Source organism: Polypterus senegalus, chromosome 2, assembly GCF_016835505.1.
Source record: "Polypterus senegalus isolate Bchr_013 chromosome 2, ASM1683550v1, whole genome shotgun sequence".
In the NCBI taxonomy this organism is placed as follows: domain Eukaryota; kingdom Metazoa; phylum Chordata; class Cladistia; order Polypteriformes; family Polypteridae; genus Polypterus; species Polypterus senegalus.
Window position 1 is genome coordinate 155,803,454 of NC_053155.1, and position 22,950 is coordinate 155,826,403.

The window sequence follows — 22,950 nt, forward strand, 5'->3', positions numbered from 1 at the left end:
ATGGTTGAGATGACAATAAAGTTCGCTTTGACTTTTGTAAACACATAATGTTGAGCTTCCTATGGTATTAGACAGATAGATACAGCACTCAGTTTTGTTTTCATTCTCTTCTTTTCTTCAACCTCCAGCGGTTCAACAGTGCATCCCATAGCTATATGGGATATAGAGGGTATAAGATATGCCCCTTCGGCTTTTAAATCCTGGTTGAAGACTCACTACCTCAGTTTAGCATATCCTGACTAGAGCTGTTGATTAATTGTACAGACTGCACCTCTGTTGTTAGTCATTAGCACTAAAACATAAGTAACATGATCGTTATAATTTGTTACTAACCCTCACCTATTCTGTTTCTCTTCTCGGTACTCAAATGTGGCACTTGGTGCCACGGCTCACCTGCTAAGTTGTTTTGCCTGCCTAAGGTAAAGTCATCACTGATGGAGGATTGCAGGAATCCTGGGGTAGATGGGTCCTTTCATCGGAGAGGCTGGCCCAGCACTGTTTCAGCTGTGGAATGACCAAATGGGGGAGGCAGCTTGATGGCTGAGGTCTCCAGGACTCTAAACAAATCCAGATCATATTATGTGATATCATCTACTGTTAAATTCTGCTCTGTACTTGTAAAATTTTTATTTTTATACTGTATTGAGGATTTGTTTTGTTCTGTGTATTGTATTGTATTGACACCCTTGTTTTTGACACCCACTGCACATCCAAACTACCTGGAAAGGGGTCTCTTTTTGAACTCCTTTTCCCAAGGTTTCTTCCAATTTTTTTTCCCATACAAGGGTTTGTTTAGGAGTTTTTCCTTGTCTTCTTAGAGTCAAGGCTTGCGGGGCTGTCAAGAGGCAGGGCCTGTTAAAGCCCATTACGGCACTTCTTGTGTGACTTTGGGCTATACAAAAAATAAATTGTATTGTATTGTATTGTATAGCTAAGCCTGCCTTTTAAATAGCGCACAACAGTGTATAGAAAATCACATTGGCCTGACTGTAGAATATGTGAATGATGTCACTACCCATAATAAAGGAGAGTAGTCTCCTAAGCAAAAAAAATTCTGCTCTGGTCTTCCTTCTAAAGTTCCTCTGTGTTACCAGACCAGTCCAGAATATCATTGTTGTGGACCCCCAAGTACTTAATCCAGTAAACCACTCCCACATCCACTTCTTATTTAATTTCTTCCTGTTTCATAATTACAGATTAATTCTCTGATTTTATTTTGAATTTTTTGTGCTGTCACTTCACATTAAGATTTTCCACATTTCTGAACATATTTTCAAACTAAATTAAAACAATCTTTTTGGTATTTACTTCTAGGCAATGCACTCTTTTTATTTTTGAAGATTTACAATTCAATAAAATTTATACTTATTAAATGTACATCCACTTAATAACCTAGGGTGTTGCACAATAATTACAAATGTAACATGGCAAATAGATATTTTAAAATATGTTATGTTTTGTGTAATTTATACTAAAAAACATAATGTTGAAACATAATGGAATATTATGCAATATATAAAGTGGTATACTTTAATTTTTTGATGTGGTTAGCATGTGGGTGTTTGGTCATATAATACAAAACTGTTACTAAAACAGAAAAGTACTAAAAGAATGTTTTTTCGAAGTTTAGCAATGAATGTTGTTTAAGTGTAGGAAAGTAAGGTTACTTCATTGAGTGAATTATGTAAAAAAGTGAACTTGAACTTCTTTTTCTGAGAAGCTTTTTCTGTCTGTGGTGATGATTTTAACTGTATGTATCTTTTTTATTTTTAAATATTCAGTATAATCCTTACCTTGCATCTCCAGATGGGGGCAATTAATTGAAATATATGCAAAAGTGTCTTGAATGATTTCATTCCTAAATTGGCAACTTGCAATCCTCTTATCTGTTCTTTGAGCGTTCCAGCAGCGTACCTGTGAGGTCCCTTGAACAGTATAATTAACGATGCTTATTTGCAAGCAGTTTTACCTTATATTTAATGAAAACAACCTTTAAGTCTTTTCAGTACTCTAGAATATCAAGCCAAAAATGTATCTTTTGATTAAAAAATAAATTTTAGTTTGATTTTAATATTGCATCCAATGAAATCACTCATATTTCACAGATTGCTTAGTATATTAAACATTTACAAAATACCGTGAATGCCTGTTAAAAATAAGATGTTTCCTTTCATTTTCATGCATATATTTTACCTGGGATTCATATTCTGTATTATTCATATGCAATTAGTAGTTTAGGACCCTTCATATAATTGACTAATTTCTGAATTAACTTATTTACAGTGATAATTGCTCACTTTTGTAATATTTGCATCCACAAGGTTTATTTATCCTGACTTGTAAACATCTGGTGTGATTGCAGGAAATACCTTATGTGATAACTGTCATAATCATTTTCTCATTGTGCTTGTTTGAGTAATTGAGCCAGCTTTGCTTTCCATTCTTGCTCAATTCATGTACTTTGTCTTGAGTGGTTTACAGCTTTTATAGTTTTAAATGATTATATAATAAGTTACTGTATTTTATCTGCAGAAATTAAAATGTATTTATGCTTGTGTTATTCATGGTTCTTCTCATTATCGCATCATATAACATCAAGTGCATCAAAGCCTATAATTAACATATGTTAAATGTAAAATCTCTATGTTTTGGATGTTCAGAGGCCACTAATAAAAACACCTAAGTAGAAAGCTTAGATTTTTTTGAGATTTTCCATAGCTGATTTTACACCACATCATATTTTAAGTATAGTTTTTAGTTATTTCCATTACATATTGAAACCATAATCTCAGCTTCTTCAAGATCAAGTCTAATGTAATTTTACAGTGTCAACAAGTTTTTCACTGTCAAAAAAACTACCGCATTTGTCAAGGTCACTAAGAGAATATTTCAAGTTAAAATACACTTTACTTGTAAAAAATTTACCAAAGATTTTAGGGTAAGCCTAGGTTGTGTTAAAGACACACAGTCATCATGCATTTTGATTATTGCTTTAATTTTGGACTTTCCAACATGGTAATTAGGGTAATTACTTCTTGCAAATTTACTAAATGCTGGAATTACACCTCAATTTCTCTTAACCTACAAAGCATATCATTTGGAATGATCTACTTTTCGGAAGACATATTTGCACTAATCAATGTCTCCTCTATATTAAAAAAATAAATCTTTTTTATTTTCTGAAGACATTCCCTCTGCAGTGATAATACCTAATTACTGTATATAATTACTGCCTGCGATGATTACAAAATGACTGCTGACCACAGGGTGTTTACCAGGAACAAATTCTGAAACAAAGCTTGATAGGGAAGAAAAAATGTTATGTGAGTGTCTATGCTAATTAGGGAACAAAATTAATGATATTAATTTTGTGCAAATGAGCATATGCATAGTTTTCGATAAATGTGGTTTACCGAGTGAAAAAAGCATAACAAAATGACATTTTTTAATCTAAAATAACTCCAGTTGAAATATAACAGAAATTGCAAGTGTTGCTCTTATATTGGGCTAAACAAGCCATAATTCATATACAGTATGTTTAGATGTACTGCAATATATCCATTTCTATTTCACTCTGTTGATATAGCTATTTTCTTTCTGAGTATCCTGTTTTCTTACATACACATGCTACAATGTACAATCAGAATTATATTGTTTATGTGTAGATGGCATTTATTTGCTTATACAGTAATTTGCATTGGTTTTTGCATTTTATGCCTGTACTATGAATGTGTAAACAAGTTGTGATGCTTTGCATCAAAAAGCTATTGGTTGATGTATAATCTGTATTAGTTGTTAGGGCAACACATTTCGTGTTTGTATGCTATTCATGTGTTGTGTACAGGAAGAACAATAAGCTTTGAGCAAATTTTAAGAATCTATTATAAAACAAGCAATTTTAAGCAAAGGAAATTAACCATAAGATTTAATGCCACAGGGTGGATTTACTTGCCCAGGAAATCAGAAGAAGCAATCATGTTGTTTCCAATGTAATCTGATCAAAATAAAGCTTTTATTCTCAGCATTATACTTTACTGGTTACATATAATGTATCCAGAAACTTACTAAAATTTACATTCGGTCACCTGACTTCCTCTTATGTATTTCCTATGTTGTCTTTAAAGTCTGTTATGTACTTGACTTATGTTTCATTCTGTCTTACTATTACATCTATTACATAGGCATGAAACAGCATTAAAACTGATGTCTAGTTTTAAACCAGTAATAACATAGATCATCCATCCATCCATTATCCGACCCGCTATATCCTAACTACAGGGTAACATTGGTCTGTTGGAGCCAATCCCAGCCAACACAGGGCGCAAGGCAGGAAACAAACCCCGGGCAGGGTGCCAGCCCACCGCAGGGTGCGCGCACACACACACCAAGCACACACTAGGGACAATTTAGTATTACCAATACACCTAAACTGCATGTCTTTGGAATGTGGGAGGAATCCGGAGCACCTGGAGAAAACCCATGCAGACACAGGAAGAACATGCAAACTCCACGCATGGAGGACCCAGGAAGCAAACCCACTGCGCCACCGTGCCGCCCAACATAGATCAATAATTGCAAATAAGATTTTCATAGACTTTGCAGAATTAATATAAGAAATTTGCTAACAACGGTTCTAAGAAATTACCCTATTTAGTATAACCTACACTGTTTATCATGTATATGCTTTTGGTGTTCTTATATAATAATTCAGAAATAGATGATTTTGCAGTAATCTTTTTATTTGCATATGTATCCTTTTTGTGTAAATGTTTTATCAAGAATATGTTTGCTGAAGCTATAGCATATCTCAGCATCAATGGAAATAAGAGGGCTGACAGCTCTTAACTGAACACCAAATTATCACAAGGCACTCATTCTAGTGCAATTCTTGCATTCTGTAATAAAACCTCTCCATTGCATGTCAGTTGCCTATGAACATACATTTAAACTGACTTGAATATCTAGATTTCAGTGTGGCTGTCTCTGGTGGAAAAATTAACTAACCCTTTTGTTAGCCTGTTTGTTTAGCTAAAAACTAAGCTGTCCCAATATCTCATCCAGATTTTTCTTAAAGGTTGTCAAGGTTTCTACTTCAACTAAATGTCTTGGTAGTTTGTTCCAGAGTCCCACAGCTCTTTGCATAAAGAAGTGCTTCCTGGTTTTGGTTTTAAATGAACTTACTCTTAACTTCCACTAACATTTTCAAGTACGTGATTGACCCTTAAGCTAAAAGAATGCTGCTTGATCTACTTTATCAATGCCTTAGAGAATTTTAAATACCTGGATTAGGTCCACTCACAGTCTCTACTACACTAGACTAAACAGGTATAATCCTCTGAGTCTGTCACAGTAGGACATGTCCTCAAGTTCTGGGATACAGTTGGTTGCTCTCCTCTGCACAGCTTCAAGTGCTGCTCTGTCTTTCTTGTAGCATGGTGACTTGAACTGCATACAATACTTCAGATACTGTCTTACTAGTGCATTATATTGTTTGAGCGCAATGTTCCTTAAATTCAATAGTTTTATGTTATAACTTAACACTTTATTAGATTTTTAGTTGCTTCTGTGAGTTGCTTACTCAATGCAATGTTGTGTCATTAGATACCCCAAATCCTTCTCATATGTTGCTTCCTGTATGATAGTGTCTCCCATCTTGTATTATTGATGTTCCTTTTGTCCACATGTAGCACTTCACATGTTTCTACATTAAACTGCATTTTTCAGGTGTTAACCCAGTTGTGAAAAACTGTCTACGTTTTTCTGAATTCTTTTTGCTGCTTCCTCAGTGTGTGCCATCCCTCCAATTTTAGTGTCATCTGCAAATTTGACAAGTTTACTAACTATAGCCAGAATCAATGTCATTAATGTAAATCAGAAAAAGTAATGGTCCAAGGACAGACCCTGAGGGACTCCACTGGTGACCTTGCTCCATGTGGGGCATTCTCCTCTTATGTGTACTCTTTGTCTCCTGCCAATTAACCAACTACAGATCCAGGTTTGTAGGTTAGGTCTGATGCGTATAACTTCTAGTTTTAGGATTAATCTTTGGTGTGTTACTGTATGAAATGATTTTTGAAAGTCAAGGTAGATTATTTTGTATGCTTTATTTTTGTAAACTATTCTGGTTGCTTCTTCAAAAAAATCTAAGAGATTGTTTTGGCAGAACCTTCATCTCATTAACCCATACTGGTTGCTTTTTAGAATATTATTTTCGTTTAGGTAAGTTCTAATTTATTTCTTATTGTAGTTTACATAATTTTGCATGGTGCAGAAGTGAGACTAATTGGTCTGTAGTTACTAGGGTACATTTTGTAATATGTTTAATATGTGTAATATTTGCAATAAACTTGTTTTGAGCTTGGAAGATCTCTGAAGTGACATGAACTGTCATTTATAATTACTGAGTTTTTGCTTTCCTATTTGATTTTTTGTATAGGGTGGTTCAGATCTAATTATGCAGTTTTCATTACACTATACCTTAATAAGTTTATTACATTGAAAATCACCCGAAAAATCCCAGACCATCAAGAAGTGTGCAAACTGATGACTTGAAGAATAGTCTTTGCGGCGACATGGAATTGTACCCACATAAATCAAAGTCATCCAGATGATCTAGATCTGCATAATTAGATCTGGACCACCCTGTATATACTTCCTTATCCTCATAAAGTCTGCTTTCCACAAATTATAATTGTTTGTTTTAGTGCACTTTTATTTTCAAAGATTATCTCAAATTTTACCATGTTGTGATCACTGTTCACTTAAAGTATCAGTAACTTCTGTTCTTGTTACTCTGTCTTTATTGTTTGATAAGATCAGAATTAGACAGGAGTCACCACGTGTTGGGCTTGAGACAAACTGGGTGAGAAAACATGTTTTTTACAGTTAAAATCACCCATGACTAATATGCCCTCTTTTTTGCACATAAACCTTATTTTGATTAAATGATAAGTTATTATATAGCATGCCAATATTTTGTGGCCTGTAGTAAACTCCAATAACCAGGGGTCTCACGAATAAATGGTGCATATACACAAAAATGTTGTGTACGCCTATTTCCACGCTCACATTGCAATGTATAAAAAGTATACTTGGCATAAAGCCACACACATTTTCATGGCAGCACAATCCATTGCATACGCACGTTTTCTGCTCAGTTCTGTACATGTATATTGTACATATGCTTTCATATTGTATATTTTTCATTGTTTTTATTGTATTATTATTATTATTTTATCATTTTATAGGAAAATAAGTTTATGGATTATTTGCATATTGAATCGTATTGTACCATACAATAACAATAAAGGAATAAAATTCAATTCAATAGAAGAGAGCACATATTTACAGATGATGATGACTGGCTTCTAAGTCGATTCAGATTTCCAACAGCTATCTTCTTGGAGCTCTTGATATTATTTTTAAGATGAAATGCATTAAAGTATGTATATTATGTTATACAGAAAATTTTGTAACTTTATTTAAATAATGTATACTGTTAATAATTAAACGTTTGGGCACAGTGGCGCAGGGGTAGCGATGAGCTGGTTTCGCGTCCAGGGATTGTTTCTGCCTCGCACTGTATGCTTGCTGGGACTGGCGCAACCCTAGATGGATAAATGGATGGAATAATTAAACATGTACTACGAAGATATTTCAATGTTCCTTAAAAGTTTTGAAGATTCTGCATTCTAAGCTTACAGACGACTTGACATTTATTACAGAGCTTATTGTGTGGCAATTGGTTACATGGAGAAAGAAAAGGAAAGACAGGGATTGGGGGTTGGTATGCTTAAAAGAGACAGTACTGCTGCAATAAATTATTTCATGGAGGGTTATGCATGTCCCAGCAAGCATCTTGTGGGAGGCAGAAGCAATCTCTGGATGGGGCATCAGCTCATCGCTACCACTCCACCACCGTGCCTGTTTGTTTAATACATGTTTTAATTCATTTCAGCATGAAAATGATATCAGGTATACATTTTAGTATTTAAACTGTTCAGAGAGCTGTAATATAATGAATGCAATGTATTCTGTTTCCTGTTGGCATAAGAGAAAGCCCATTTAAGAAGCATGTAGTGATTCACACACAAAGAGCACATAGAAGAACACATAGAATACAAAGCATTTAACGTGCTACATTAGTTACAATGGGATCTGAGAAATTCCAGTAAATTTAGCATTGATTTTAAGATGAAGTTTACAACATTCTCTTTAATGACAAAATAGATGAGATTAAAGTGGACATTTCAACTTTTTTTTTCAATGTGTCCGTATTTTATTTCTTTTCTCTGTACCCTAATATGTCTTTTCATGGCGACTTTGATATCTGACCATTTCTTTTTTATTTTGGGCACTGTGCGAATTTCTAAACTTGAGCTTTTGAGTTTCTCCACCACTCTGTTCACTCGATCAGCCTCCTATTGTTGTTTAAACCACTGCTTAAGCCAAAAAATAGTATTGTTTTCCTTGCCTCCTTCCATTTGCTAAAATTCTTGGGAGGAGTCAGGGCAGGATGGCAGGCGCACGCATGTGCGTTACTTTCACGCTGACTGGGATTTATTGACCGGGAGCTGAAGTTTGTGGAAATTGTTTTAGGCATGGTGATGTGTATCTGAATTTTTTTGTGCATTTCCACTTTTGCCCTTACGCCATTTTTTTAGTGTGAATTCTATGCATGGCGATATGCATGATGCCCCAGGTCATGAATCACTTGTATTGACAACAGCATTATAAAATCTCACAGTAGGAACAAATAATCTTCTAAAGCGTTCTGTTTTACAGTGCAATGAGAGATGACACCTGCTGGTTAATGTCTCTAATGCACCAAAATATTGTGGCTAGGGTGACTGCTATTGTCAAGGATAGCCTGTGTCTTTTTCCCCATACATCTTTCCACCTCAAATTCCAAGTGAGTCACAGCAAAGAACAGCAAAAAAGAAAACACTAGCAATAACTGTCTGATAGAACAAAGACAGCATTTTGCTATGTGTGTTTTTTATTCGTAATTTAACTTAATCCTGATACTCTATATGTTCAATCTCCTCATAATAACTATTCATGGTGGCTCTAAAATCCGTACTGACCCCTACTCTCTTTTCTGTTTATTTTTCCGGTTTCTTTGTGGTGGCGGCCTGCTCCACCGCCACCTACTCAAAGCTTCATGATGCTCAAACAATGATGGACGGATTAAAAGGCAGAAGTCTACATGACCATCATCATCATCAAGCCCTTCCGTGAAAATCCTAAATCCAAAGAGGACTGTTTCATTTATATTAGGTAGAATGCCCAGAGGGGACTGGGCGGTCTCATGATCTGGAATCCCTACAGATTTTATTTTTTTCTCCAGCCGTCTGGAGTTTTTTTTGTTTTTCTGTCCCCCCTGGCCATTGAACCTTACTCTTATTCGATGTTAATGTTGATTTATTTTGTTTTATAATTGTGTCTTTCATTTTTCTATTCTTTAATATGTAAAGCACTTTGAGCTACTGTTTGTATGAAAATGTGCTATATAAATAAATGTTGTTGTTGTTGTTGTTGAGTGATCCGAGTCTTCTCAGGAAAAGAGCCCTAAATTAAAGTCTTGCCCCATTCCTGTACAGTATAGGAAAAAGGACTGGGTCAGGTGTAGCATGTAGAGAACTGCATCCTCAACACCAATGTGCTCCTGGTATGCAAATTGTAGGAGATCCAATGCATGCTGAACTTGTGGTCTGAGGAGACGCCAAAGCAGCTGCTCCAGTGTCTACATAATGTGTGATGTGTGAGCCGCTGGTCTGTAGTCATTTATGTCAGTTGGCCACCCAACTTTGGGAACTGGCACAAGACATGATGTTTTCCTTAGAGCTGAGATCCTCCCACCTTGAAGACTTTGGCTGAACAATATCTGTAGAGGCCCAGCAAGTTGATTTGCACACTTTTTAATCAGCCTGGAACACATACCATCCAGGCCAGCTGCCTTTCCAGCTAATATCATTTATTTATTTAATAAATTTAATATAATTTATTCTGTGTTTAAATAATGCTGCTAAAGCCTCACAAGTTTCACTAAATGATTATAGGCAGCATTCAGCTGAATCAGACTGAATAATTGAAAAAAAAAAAACCCTGGATTCCCAGCATTACCATGTATAATTTTAGAGAAATAGGATTGCTTCTAAAGGCGGACTGTTGTGTTATATGTGCTTTCAATATTTCATAGTTTCAAAACAACTAATAAATAGTAAAGACATATAATATATGTTAATTTTTTTTTATTCATTCCCGAAACTAAGCTAATTAAAAAAAGAAAAATCTCCATTTTAAGTAACCAGTGCTCCTATTCTGTATGTCATTGGCTGGTTGCAGTTTTTATACAAACAAAATACAGATGAAAATAAAATGCATATCAATATTGAAATAATCAGATATAATATATTATTTACCAGGATTGACCTAGAATTTGTGCACTGGTACATAACTATAAAACCTTATTTGTGGTATGAACAGAAAAATATACATAACCCTACAAGTTCTTATTTTTTTATATAAATACAGTTTTGTGACCAAAATATTTGACTTATTAGTAAGTAATTTCCTCAGTAAGTGAGCAGCTGTGCCCCAAAAAGAGAAGTCTGTATGGCACAATAGCCCAGGCTAACAATGACAATTTCAGAAAAATACCATAACGGTCTAACATTGATATCAACATGTTCACTGCAAAGGTACACCAACTGTCACCTCGCAATGCTGAAAAGATAGATTTCAAAAAGATTACATAATGATCAGACAAAAGAGTTGCCATGGTAATGATAATGAAATATTATTAGTATTAACAGCATGTCTAATGAGGCTATGCTATGCTAAAATAACAAGGCTTCTTTCTTAACCATTATGGCTGTTGGAACCACTCTAATATTGAAAGACAGGATATTCCAGATTTTGGACTCCCCTAAATAAAGGTTTTTAATTACATTCTGACTAAAATTAAAATTACATTTTAATCAAATTCTGCTATTGATAGAATTTGATTTAATTTGAATATTAAAGACAAATGTCATTTCAGTTGTGTATAGAATACTTTTTTTTTCTCTCAAGAATGGTTATAAGAAAACTTTGCATTTCTTTTTCACAACCATGTAATCTCACATATGCCTTGCTTGGTATCTACAATGTACACTTTTCATAATAACAAATTCTGCCATTGAAACCATTGAAAAGTGAAAATATCCCACTACAACAAAAGGTCAAAAGTAAACAAAAAGAGGAAATTTTGCAGATATTTTTGTTAGTGGTAGGTACCACCATGTTACTAAGATATGATGGCTGGAGGTGTGCGACAAAAGACATTGCATAAAGAATGGTATAAAGTTTGCCATTGGTCACTTCCTGGTCTCCTGAGTTTATGAATACAATTGGAAAAAAGCAAAGTTCCTAGTACTTTTCTCTTATTGTTCTGGTTTTGGTTGTGACTTAAATTTGTGGACGGCGTTTTGTTGCTTTAGCTCTGGTTGTGTGATCTTTTGATAACAAAACTGACTTGTTTTAACAACTTTTCATTGTCTTAACCCATTCATTAAAACCTTGTCTGCCTTTTTTTAGTAAGTGGCATAACAAAATAAATATACAGCAAACCTACATAAGCTTGGTCAGTCAATTTGTCTGTTCACATTGCTCTCTTAACAGTCCATAGCTATGTGATGACAGACTGACATAAATAAGAAACCAGCAGTGATGCATCATACACAACAAAATCAGAGTTACAAGTAGCATGGATATGTGAACATGATGGGCCTTCAAGCTTATTATAAATGTATTCCTATCAGATCATTCCAAAGTTTAGGGCTTCTAAAGCTAAAGACTTTTTCTATAGCAGCAATTTCGATTATAAGGGTTGATTGCTTATTACAGTCATTTGTATGAGCTTTAGGATAAGCAACCTAAAATTGGTTGCATGCAGTAGTTATACAATTCAAAGACTATAATATTACAAGTAATTTAAAGCGAGCTCTAATGTACTTACTAGAGCATTGAATGAATCAGCCAGAAGTACAATCAACTGCAGCCATAGCTTAATATTTTGAAAATAATAAAATAAAATGTAATTTATTAATTTTTATCAAGTTTAATTCAGAGTCATGCAGTAGGTTGTCTGAATCTTTCCCAGCAGCATAGAGCAAAAAGCATACACTCTAGATTCTCTATTATTTTTAAACTTTGGTAAAACATTTTTGTTAAATTCCACAATATAATTTTATTAAAGTAAGATGACCTTTGTAACTGTAACATTAAGATCAGTATGCAAATTACCCCATAGTAAACAAAAGGTCATCAGTGCTGGCTGAACATTTAAATATTACTCTGGTGCTATACAAATAAAAAATAAGTTAAACGTGTAGAAATTAGAATATGTATATCTTATGTTGACAAATCACATGATACACAGATCCATAGCTTGCAAACTTCTTACCAGATTCATGAAGAAAAGCTAATTTTCATGGCACATGTGCACTTTAGCTATTCTCACATTGCACAATGTTTGCTCAGAGGGAATGTCAAACTTGATGACTTCTGCTTGTAGCAGTGCTACCATTAAGTAGAACTGCATCTCCCAGCAGGCCTAGCAGGTGCTGTTGGGGTCAAAGGTGGCCAGAGGGGTTAAAAGGAGGGCAGGGGTCGAAGAGAGAAAAAGTTTTTGTTTTGATTGTTTTGTGCTTGTATTTATCTGTGGAACTGCCTGTCGTTTTCCTGCTTTACATCTTCGTGTCCTGGATTGTGTTGTTTGTTGCGGTCTGGAATCATTTGTCTACCTGTTTACTGTTACTGAGGACGTTGTCTGGATTCATTGGCTTTCACGGAAGAAGGAGCGCTCCTGAACCATTCATCGGTCATCATACTTCAGCAATTACCGGTAGGACTGTGTTTTTCCATTTCCCTCGCTTCATACAAATCACTGGACAAAACTTCACTGCTGAGCATTTCATACATGGACTTTACTGTGTGTTTGTCGTGTTTCTGTTAATTGTAATATCGCCAAAGGGATCAGGGGTGGTATTATTGTTTTCATTTCGTTTAAGTTCCCAGTGCGTTTTCTTTGTCTCTGTAGTGTGTGGGTGTGTGTCGTGCCAAGGCTGGGGTTGTCCCTGGTAATCCTCATATAAAATAAATAAATCACCGTCTTCCACGACGGGGTGAATCTTAGCGGCTTCTGGCCGCTACATGCTGTTGATCTTGTTGCCAGGAGATGTCAGATTACTCAACTAGGGATTGCAGAGGATAGCAAACTACATGACTCCATGATGATTTCCTAGAAGGTTTATATTTTGTAAGTATCTTCAGCTTCTTCTCTTTTTCATGACAGCCAATTTTCCCTGGTGATGTTGTACAAATTTCAGGTTAAGTCAAATTTAACCACAATCTCTGTCCTTTTTTATTTTTTCCTTTCTGTTGAGGTACATAAAACACAAGACATATATGACAGACAAGCCTCTCTTGTTTACAAGGTCTAAAACACACCATTACATACATAAATACATGCACTGTATTTGCAGGTTAGCGCTCATTGTTTGGAAGCTCTTGCATGCACAAAGCCCACCACTATGACTTATGACAAAATTAAACCTGTTTCAGTTTGTCTAGCTGAGTGGAAGACTGCTTGGAATGAGTCACTGGAAATGTCAGACTATATAAATGTCAGTCAAGGATGAGCGCTGCAACTGCCTCTGACTTGCTAAGATTATATAAATGTAGTATTGTGTAAATTAAGGTAATTGAGCATGAACTAATCTTTCACCTTGCCACAGACCAGTGCTGCAGTTCTAGTTAGTTAAGAAGCATGTCATTTCAAGTGTAAAGCAATGTTTCTCTGGAATATGTACAGTGTTGGTATCATAGCAAGACTTTCTACTGTAACACTCTTCAGCATCAAATAAAACCAAGACAAGCACTAGCGGCAGTCTGAGGGTTTCTATTTATTCAGTTTCTTTGAATGCTTCTGTTCTTTTTCCTGAATTATCTAAGGACTTGTAAACAAAGGGACAATTTAGAATTTTAGGCTTTAGGGGATTAATTAAAATACTATTATGCAAGCTCCAAAAACAAACAAGTCAAGAGAATTTATAAAGGGCACACACTGCAAAGAAATGGGTGTTAGAGGTTACAATAAACATTCAGCTATTCAAAATGTTTTAGCTCCATATGATATCAGTTTTGGAAGCTTGCTGATAGATTTGAAATTAAATTCACACATAAATGTAAAGAAAAGCCTGTTGGTATATGTAGTTGAACATTCACACTTTGTAGCTTGATGTGTCACTTAATCAGATCTAAATACACAGTCATACTTTTATCATTAGAAGTTTGAACTGGCTTGATATTAAACAGATTAGTGCCTCTTACAACACTGGTAAGTGCTTTCAAAATATGCAGAATTACAGATTTTTATAACCATAGGAATGTCAATATACTTGTTGGTGCCAGTACATAGCACTTTCTAGTAAATGATTACTTTTTTATTTATGATAGCTTACTATTCTTATTTGAATCTTTCAAATACAATATGATTGTTACCTTTTAACATACTCTTCTTATCCTAAACCCGACTGTAGTGATACAACCTATTAAGGACATTAGATCAGAAATTTAAATATGTTTGAAATAAAATACACTGAAAACTAGAAAAGCATCAACCTATTCTCAAATGTTTCTCTAGATGATAAAGAACAAGAAAGATTGACAAATGATTAGCTTTACAAAAAGACTTTTATGACAAACTGAAATTAACCTCTTGACAAGAGAAACAGAGCAATACATTTATAAGTTTTAATTTTTTTATTTGAAATTCAAAATGAAAATTTATTTTAAAAGTCAATTTTGTAAAGACCTAAAGAAAAATGTACAATGGTTCTATCTAACTTTCTGTTTTATTGCAGAGATGCAAATATATGCACACTCAGACTTTGGGAAAGGACAGCAGTTACTGACTGCTTAGCTAGTCATGGAATTGAACTTGTGCTCAAATCCTCTTTGTACGCCCTGCCATGTGCCCCAATTCCAGTTCCCTTTCCAACAAAGTCAAATTCAATTACTTTAAATTCACCAATAACCCCATAGTCCCGATCTGGTATCATCATAGAATGTGCTTATTACATACAGCACCCCTATATAACAAACACATTCTCTAGCCTTCTTTATATCTTATGTGAATGCACTATGTAATCACTATAGTTTGTAATTCTATTTTACATGTATCCGTAAATTTGTTGCAGCCGTCAGAGTCTGCACTCAGAAGATCTCTATGCAAAAATAAACAAATTGATAAACATTCATATTCATCTATGCATCATTTGAACTTCCATCTTATAAACAGAAACTCCCAGCCATGCATTATTTTTTTCTAAACGCAAGCTAGAATCTTTGTATAAAAGTTTATATGCTTAATTTCTTCACCTTTCGCCAATTCTAGTTTTCAAGGAATTTTTCTACAGATGATCACAGGGAAAAATAAGAAAGGGCTCTTTAAATTAGTATTTAATATAAGAAATGGGATTGTGCTTTTCATAAAATTTATTTATCTTCAATTTGTGCAAAGAATGATATAATCCACCAAAAAAATTGCACGTCATACACAGATATCTTGTTTAAAACAGAAAATGAAAATGTGTCAAGGAGAAGATCTGAAATGCGCTCAAACCTTACCTTTTCATCTAAAATGATTCCTAACCTCTTAATAGCAATATCTGTAGTAACACCAAATAGAATAAGAAGAAAATATAAGAAAAAATCCATTGTGGTATTGTAAATTACAGTGCTTGCATAAAGACTGAAAACGAGCCTAACTCTCTTACTCATTGGGAAGCATCCAACCATCTTCCAACCCGTTATATCCTAACTAGGGCTGGGCGATTTGGCCTAAAATCAAAATCTCGATTAATTGAACATTTTAACTCGATTACGATTAATGAACGATTATTTTATTTATTTATTTTTTTTTTTGCCCTCATAGTTCACTGACAAGTTTTGTACAGTAAATATGCTCACATATTACAAGTGAGAGATTTTTGAATGAAGGGTGCATTACTTGATTTTAAAATAATTGAAGGAAACACTACTATCTGTGATTATTTATTGAACATCAATGTTGAACAACTGACATTAAAGCACACATTGCCTAAAATGAACAATCACTTTGTTCTTATAAAAAAAGTAAAAATAAATAACTTGCACTTTTGGAAACAAAATAAATTATTTTCAATGTTTTTCTTATTAAAAGTAGAAAATAAGCAGTATCTCTTCCAAATAAAATAACTCTTATATATCCTGCAAATAATATTTTAAACAGTGCATTTCTTGAATCTTCTGTAAACAAATATTTTAATGTGCAATGTATCAATGTAAACAACAGATTGTTGTAATGAAAATCGCACTCTCTAAACACTGTTGCATGAGGTGATCTTAGCGATCTTGTCATGTCACTATATGAACATGAATTTATTCTAAGTTCTTACTAAGAAACACGAGCATGTTAATCTTTTCAGGTTTCAGGCAGAACCTGAGGCATGTAACAATGTTTCCGTCCGAACTGAAAACCCGCTCTGATGGGGAGCTAGTAGCTGGCATGCAGAGATACTTTTTTGCCACCTTACTTAGAGTGGGAAAGTGTACATTGTGCTTCCTCCACCACCAGTCCAGTGGATTTGCCTCACTATCCAGCATGGGGGACACCAAATAGCTGCTCATCTCTGCATCGTTGTCTGTCATAAGGGCTGAAAGTTTTTCTTCCGCGAGGTCCCATTCAGAAAGCATATCTTTCAGGCCTTGCGCAATCATATCTGCCGTGTGATTGGCTGGAAAATATGCCATCTCAAGGCATCTCTGGCGCAGCTTCCAATCATCGTCAATGTAGTGCAAAGTAAGGCTCAAGAATGGGTCCATCGTCCTACTTGACCAGAGATCAGATGCGGCTGCAAAGTGTTGAACATTTTTCAGTTCAGCAGCTACATTTTTACATGTCTTGTACATGTCTGGCAGCGCAGTTTTAGAAAAATGTGATCGCGATGGCACAGTGTATCTTCTGTCAAGAGTTTCAACGAGGTGTTTAAACCCGCTTCGCTCCACTGTAGCCAAGGGAGTCATATTCTTTACGATATAATAACAAATAGCGTCAGTTATTTCTTTCGATCTTCTTGAACTCTTCTCATACTGTGTGGCATTTGTGAACGCTTGTGTTATCGACATCTGCTTTGCGGAGGCACTTGTTGCTGGGCGCTTGTCAGTCTCTTTTTGTTTTTTTTGAGCCATGCACTGTTCATATTCAGTAACGTGATTGAGCTTCAAGTGTTGAAACAAATTGGTGGTGTTACCTTTGGGCGTCGAAACTGTTTTTCTACAGTGTCTACATCTGACTTCATTTTGTTCGATGTCATCCTTACTGAAGCCAAAATGTGTCCAAATGACGGAGACTGCGTTTTTCTTTGGTACAAGCTGCTCTTGTTGCTCAGTTGTGTCAGTGTTTAAGCTCTCCATGCTCGACATGTCAGCAGAAAAATGTAACGGAGCGGGTCACGTGACTCCACACGCGGTAGTGTTTTTAAAGGGAAAGTAATCGAAATAATCGACCTGGAAAAATTTGATCGATTATAGGTTCTGAATGTTGATTTCGATTACTTTTCGATTAATCGTCCAGCCCTAATCCTAACTAAATGGTCACAGGGGTCTGCTGGAGCCAATCCCAGCCAACACAGGGCACAAGGCAGGAAACAAACACATCAAGCACAGAGTAGGGACAATTTAGGATCTCCAATGCACCTAACCTGCATGTCTTTGGTCTGTGGGAGGAAACCCACGCAGATACAGGGAGAACTTGCAAACTCCACGCAGGGAGGAGCCAGGAAGCGAATCCGGGTCTCCTAACTGCGAGGCAGCAGCCCTACCCACTGCACCACTGTGCCGCCAACATTGGAAAACAATGTCTTATATTATCTTAATGTAAAAAAAGAGAAATATTTGAAGTTTATTTTTCTTATCTTTTTTTTGAAAATTAACAAGAATTCATTAATGCCATTGTAAGATAGATTGTCTGTTCTAAGGATGCATGAGGAACCACTCTGGGCTTTTTTTTGTGGCCCTCCGATGTGGGTGGGTAAAGGCAGTTGTGTGCATGTGTTTTTTTTTTGCCCATTTATTTATTTTTTTTTTTGGAGAACTATGACTACACCAGTTTTGTTTATGTAACCATATCTTCGATTGAACTGTATGCTTATTATGTGTTTTGTTCTCGTAGGTGTAAGTTGCAGTGTGAAAACACCTACAGTCGACCTAGCTAATAATGAACTATCTATTATGAAGTAAATAATCAAGACTTTATTGGCAAACACATTTGAGTTGCTTATTGGTTCCCCAACCTGCTCTACTGTATTTGTGATATCTTTTGAAGACTGTTAAAACAGGCAGAAATTTCCTAGGATTAATATTTCTAAATATAGGAAATCAAACTGTTTTAAGGTTTAAGCGTGCATTTTAAATCTCTGTATGACATTTTGGGAAGGCTATATTAACATTTTTTTCTAATCACGATTGATAACATTGAACATTTCAGTTTGCTTTTGACACTTTCAATGCCATAGAGTGTAATCTTTGACAGGACCTCAAGTAATACATAAATTGAATGTTATTTCTTGATGTGAAAGCACAACTACATTATGGTTCCTTGTTTTGTAATTTATTTTGAAAGCCTGACAGTAATACTCCTTTTACTATTTTTCATCCCTATTCATTAACAGGCAGTCTTCTTGTCTCTCAGTTTCTTCATATCAGAAACATTTGTTTTCTACTAATCTTAAGTATACTGTTCAAAGTGAAGCTTTCCCTTAAAAGATTGTTTTACTGCATACAGTTATCAACACAGACACATGAATCTTCAGCTCTTTGCACTGAATGTAATCATTGTTAGAGGATTTTTATGTAAGCGCCGGCATATAGTGTCAATATTTCTTTGTCTCATTAAATGTGTAACAGATACATCACAGATTAATTGCTGCATTTTTGTATTTTTATCAATTGCAAGTACTTTTTATTGCATCAAGAATATAAAAGGGTGTTTTGTCATTGTTTTCTCCATATGTTTTTAAGTGGGACAAAATTATAATTAAGGACAAGGGGCACAGGGGCTAGGACAGGACTATTGGGACAATTGTAATGCATACTGGAAACAATGACATTGGACATTGACAGTCAAACTCCTGGAGACTTAATTCGTAATCCTTTTTCAGGTCCCAAAGCAGAGGACCCCGGACTGCAAGGATGGTTGTGTCCGATACACCTCACATGCTGCATACATCAGACAAAGCCTACAGTCGTCTCCTAAACCTAAACATGTGGACGAGAACCTTCTGCAAGAGCAAAAACATCAACTTTGTGGAAAACTGGGATGTCTTCTGGTAGAAACTGCTTTTCCACAGACATGATGGCCTGCATCAAAATAGGTTCTGCACTTAGGTGTCCTCCCCAACAATATCTCAAAAGGTAATTTGTCTTCCTTGAGAATGTACTGTAGCTTTAGTCCTAATGTTAACTGTAAACCTGTGTTAGGATATAATAATTTTGTAGTGGGTTCATCTATAGATGTGCACTATAATAACGCACCATAATTTAACAAGAAAGTCTGGACAAAGCGGTATAAACATAAATAACTTAATTGCCATTTCAAGTTGCCCTAACACTCCAATGCAGCTGTGCTCTTCCAAGACCTTAAATTTGTCTTTACTAAATGTTCGAGCATTAACCAGTAAAACTTTTAAGACTTTAAATTAACGATCTTACAAGTGACAGGAAAATAGACTTTCTTGCTCTGAGTGAACTGTGACACAGCAATTGTGCTGTAGTGTTAATTGAAGCAGCATCTCTAAATCATAATTTCTTTCAATCTGTTTAGTGAGTATTTTCTCAAAACAATTAAAATATAAAGATACAAAATTTGGTACTTGTGTCTTTGAAGTATCTTGCTGTATCTATTAAGTGTCCCAGTCTCTCATATTGACTGTTTATAGACCTCTAAAATCTAATGCGTCTTTTATTGAGGAATTCTCAGACTTTGTATTTATAATAATAACTGACTATGAAAGGCTCCTAATTGTAGGTGAACTTACATTTTCACATGGATAACCAGTGTGACTCTAAAGCAAGAGAATTTATGAACTTACTGTATCTTTTTAATCTTAGCATGTCAGCCAGCCTACACATAAGGGAGGACAAAGGCTGGATTTAGTCATTTTAAAAGGACAGATAATGGATATAGGTAAATCTGATAATTTTATCACTGCTGCATTTTATATGATGTAGAAATACTGGAAATTAAAACTAAACACAAGTGTATTATTAAAAAAATGTTATTTTGATGCATAGGTTTGCTAACAATCTGAATAATCAGTCCAAATGTTTTGCTTGCACTAATAAAGCTAGCAGTGTAACCAGTAAGGTGGAAAATTTTAATGTTATAGTGAGGTCTGACATTGACATAATGGCCCCATAAAAGATAAGAAATCCTCCAGCAGTAAAATACTGGGGGTGTCCCATTGTAATTTCGTTATAACGAATATGGGGAAAATATGTATACTATTGTGACTGGGGACACTGGCAATTCGGCATTTCTAATGGCAGCAGCCCAAGGACAGCTTCATAGCTAATCTGCTGCATCTTACCACGTAATGTGCTTGTCACATGATGTTTAGAACATTTAACACCCAGCCTAAACTCATCTTTCTGTCACTCATGCGAATAACTCTGTTACCCAAGCTTGACACTACCTGTATAAAAAAAACAACACTTCTTAAACTGTAAAAATATTTTATTTAAAAATGAGATGTTACATGTAATTTTTTATAGAAATACAGACATGTACTCAACTTCACTCCTGCTGAGCCTCGTTGAAACTGCCCGAGAAGAGAAATTTCACTAAAGACTGTCACTTTCTTTTGGTCTAACAAGAAAGAGACTGCCTGTTGCAGGGTTCCTGAGATTCAGAGAAAGTAAAGTTGTGGCATTAAGTATTTTTTGCATCACATTATTATGTTCAGTGCCCATTTTTGGTTGTAAAAAACATTCGTTATACTGAAATTTACATTTAGTTAAAATTAACACTAGAATTACCAGGGCCAATGAAAAAACTCATAATTCCTGCCCACCTTAAATCCCTTCACACCACTCCGTCAGCGTCTTTTGTCTTCTAAATATGTTGATAAGCCGAAGCAGCCTACTATACTATCCCCCCCATTGCCTCCGAATGGGCAAGAAGTTCTCCCAGTTCCTGCCTTGATTGATTATCTGGGAGAGATCTACCCAGAATTGTAATGGGAAATAATTTGATGTGTGTTTTGTGTCTACAACAATATATGTAAACGCATCGTTAAAACAAACATTTTTCATGTTTTAGTAATAATTAACAAAATGTAGACATGAACGGTATAATGTGTGAGGGCTGATGGCCAAATATGAAATAAACACTTTTACAAATGGTGCCAGTACAAAACGACAGATTGTGTGGTTCTGTGATTACATCTGCTGACTTAAAATCCAGAGGTTGTGAGTTTGAAACCAGCTCCTCCACAAATTTACTGTTTTCAGTTGTGAGCTGCTCTTATTGTTAATATTATTCAATAAAAATATATATTTGATTTGTGTCTGTAACAGCCACTGTAAATTTATAGTACTTGTTAAAGTTTGCGTTTTTGTTCACTTTTATTCTCTAAATCACGATCATGATACACCCCCCCCCTTCCCCACAGAACTGACGTGGTTACTGGGAATAACTGTACATGTGAGTGGTGTTTAAAGACAATGGAAACTAGCTTTTAGAAATGCCATACATTTAAAGCTGATCTGACGCTGTTCAACGTCGCACTAATACAATATTATTTGAAAACGAACGAGCATCAGATTAGCTGTAAATGTATGCCATTTCTAAAAGTAAGCTTTTTTTCAGTTTTATTCTCTGTCACGTTCACGCTCTTCCTTGCCCCCCCCTCCCCCTTTGATCAGACTGTAACTAACAGCGCCAGTATAAATTCACACCCGATCTGATGCTGTTCAATTTCAAGTAATATTGCATTAGTGCAATGATGTTTTTTGATAGGTACTGTTCAGGTCATAAAACAATTTCTTCAAAATGTCACATATATTTGTCTCTTTCTGTTTTTCTCTGGTGCTGTGTTGACATCAGGCACCAGAAGGTGTGAGCTTAATCAGTGCGAGCCGGAACATGCAGGTGGCCGGTTGCTGTGTGCTATAACACACTTGACTTGGCGATGATCAACGCACATGTACTGTACAAGGCACGTATGGGGACCACTGAAAAAAGAAGAGTGTTATTTGCTCACCTTGCAGAGAAACTTCGTCGTCGCTTCTTACAAGAAAAGGCGATGGAAAAAGCAAAAGAGGATACAACATCGACAAGCTTCTGTTCCAAGAAAGGCACTTCCCCCAGGAAAGCAAACTCAGTCAGTCAGTGTCAGGCTCCCCTTCAGTGTAATAGTAACCACAGTACTGCAAGATGTTATATGAATGAATATGAATAATATGAATAATGTTGCATCAGTGCCACAATGTTTTCCGAAATGTACTATGCAGGTCATAAAATGAATAACTCCAAACATCATATATACCTATGTCTCTGTTTTTTTTGGCAGTGTGGCTTTAACATCATGGACCATAAGGTGCATACTAATTCAGTGTGAGTAGGAACACTCAATAAAACTGAATAAAAAAAATTCAAGTGACGATGAGATACGAATAAGGCAGATTCACCAGCGTTTGTGTGTCAGCTTTTATCCCTCCAGATCAGAGAATTTCCAGTTCCATTTTCTCAAAACATCACTCATATGTACAGTTATTCCCAGTTTCAGATAAAAAATAACCACGTCAGATCTTGTTCGGGGGGTGGGGTGTTGTGGGGGGTGGTGGTTGTTGTATTGTGATCGT

General features: G+C 35.5%; 1 long non-coding RNA gene across 1 annotated transcript in view; it reads left to right on the forward strand.

The window, feature by feature from the left end:
• The first annotated feature begins 12,849 nt into the window (after positions 1-12,849).
• LOC120523504 overlaps positions 12,850-22,950 on the forward strand; it is a 43,134-nt gene continuing 33,033 nt past the window's right edge. Inside the window, exons 1-2 of the long non-coding RNA XR_005632640.1 lie at positions 12,850-12,889; positions 19,248-19,500. This is a non-coding gene — a long non-coding RNA (uncharacterized LOC120523504). The remainder of the gene's footprint in view (positions 12,890-19,247; positions 19,501-22,950) is intronic.